The sequence below is a fragment of the Globicephala melas genome, chromosome 12, assembly GCF_963455315.2.
Source record: "Globicephala melas chromosome 12, mGloMel1.2, whole genome shotgun sequence".
Taxonomy (NCBI): Eukaryota; Metazoa; Chordata; class Mammalia; order Artiodactyla; family Delphinidae; genus Globicephala; species Globicephala melas.
The window spans coordinates 54,685,713-54,687,911 of NC_083325.1; the positions used below are offsets into that span (position 1 = coordinate 54,685,713).

The following is a 2,199-nucleotide window of genomic DNA, read 5'->3' on the forward strand; positions in this document are numbered from 1 at the left end:
ATAGCCCATCAAATAATCTCCTTGCTTTGCTTCCTTCTTCTCTGTAAAATCTTTCCCCTAGCTCCTGTTGGTGGAGCACTTTCCAGTTTGGTGATTTGATTTAACTTTGGTGATTTGATTTAAACTGAGTTTTGCTCAGATAAACTCTTAAAATTTTTAATATGCCTCAATTTATCTTTTAACAGTTCAAATGATTGGGTATTTGTTCTACCAGAAGTTAGCACTTGAAACTTAATAGCATTAATAAACAGAATTCAAATTTGTTTTCCATATGATTCAGCAAAAGAAGCAAAAAGATTTAAGGCAATAATCCCAACATCAAAACACAACATAGGGACTTCCCTGGTGGCGCACTGGTTAAGAATCCGCCTGCCAACGCAGGGGACACGGGTTGGGTCCCTGGTCTGGGAAGATCCCACGTGCTGCAGAGCAACTAAGCCCGTGCGCCACAACTACTGACCCCGCGTGCCACAGCTACTGAAGCCTGCGCGCCTAGAGCCCGTGCTCTGCAACCAGAAGCCACCACAATGAGAAGTCCACGAAATGCAACGAAGAGTAGCCCCCACTTGCTGCAACTAGAGAAAGCCCGCGCGCAGCAATGAACACCCAACACAGAAAATAAAAAAACCCAAAAACATACATAGGTCACTTCAAAAAGGGCTTGTGGGACCAAAACCAGGAGCTCTTAAATGCTGCAACCAAAGACTGAAGTTCTCCAAAGGTTGTGATCACTCAATTGTGCTGTGTTTTCCTGAGGAGATAGAAGCCTTAGCCACTCATATCCATGATTGGTGATGTGGGGAAGTAAATAAAGTCTCCCAAGTTTAACCAAAACTAACAATCAAACAAACAAAAAATTATATACATGAAATGTAAGTAACTTAGTAAATTCAAAGGGAACTATTATTCATGGAATAACTGATATATTTGTAGATTTACTTACATTCTTTACTGTACCTATAATACCAAACGACCAAATTATTGAAGATAAACTAATTCAATTGAATTATTGACTACTGTACTTATCACTATGCATAAGAAAGTGTAGAGCATAAAGAAGTAGAAAATAACATGGTTTTTATCCTCAAAAAGTTACCATATTTTGAAGAAGATAAAACTTAACAGGGGTCAAATACTTAAAGATGAAACATGGAAGAATAATATAAAAAGATAAATTATAGTTAAAATGGAGGGGAAACGGGAGGAAATGCATCCAAAGGCTATGGTGGTTATCTCTAAGGGATGAAGATTATGGATGTTAATTATTATTTACTTTATGATTTTATGTATTCCTAATTGTCTGAATTGAACATGTATCAATTGTAAGATTAGAAAGAAAACAATGTGTCTTTAAAAATGAAAAAATAAATAAAATGAAATGAAATATAAAGAAATACCAAAATATACAATGCATATAATGGACTGCTAGGACAGAATATTGGGGCAGATTTCTTGGAGGAGGTGGAATTTGTGATGGACCTTGAGATTTGCCTGACTCGTGTCTGTGATATCTACATAGCATGTCTAATTTAGGAATCTGATTTAATTCCACGGGACACCTACCACTAATGTCTAATGCTATGGGGATGGTGTCACCTCCATATGAATGGTGTCCCCTAAAGCTGTGCAAGGAGGCAGCACTGTCAATCATTCTACAGCATATCAGGGCTTGCAAGTTCAGGGTCTGGTCAGTTTAAAAGTAGTTTATGGAAGTCATAAATATAAAGCACCAATAAATTTGTCATTTCCGTGAGTATCCCTGCTGTACACTGTTCCCTTGTTCTCCAGTTTTAAATAGTTCCCAAATTTTCATGTATCAGCTACAAGTTTAAGTTCTCTCTTGCAGCTATTTATACCATACCGCTTGTGTAAAATAAGACTCCTCATTCATAAAATGAGGATGATAACAAAACCTTGTCCTACTTACCTAAAAATAGTTTCCTATCTGCAAAATGGTGCTAATAATACCTACCCTATTGATTTCACAGGGCTGTTGCAAGCATCAGAAGGGATACTATGTAAAAGCAGGTTGAAACTCAAAGTGTTACACATATCAGAGGCATCCCTATAGCTCTGCCTAGCACTGGAACAAAATCATTTGTGAGACAAGCACCAAGCTGTCCACTACAATGTGTTCGACCATGAAGGGGTATGATATTTACTAGTCTGTGGACCTACAAAAACGTTTGTGCTACATTT

At 37.6% G+C, this 2,199-nt stretch overlaps 1 non-coding gene across 1 annotated transcript; it reads left to right on the forward strand.

Moving 5' to 3' along the window:
• The first annotated feature begins 642 nt into the window (after nt 1-642).
• LOC115854355 (small nucleolar RNA SNORA25) lies at nt 643-767 on the forward strand. Its single transcript, XR_004039979.1, has one exon. It is a non-coding gene; the product is annotated as a small nucleolar RNA SNORA25 (small nucleolar RNA).
• Nucleotides 768-2,199: the final 1,432 nt, after the last annotated feature.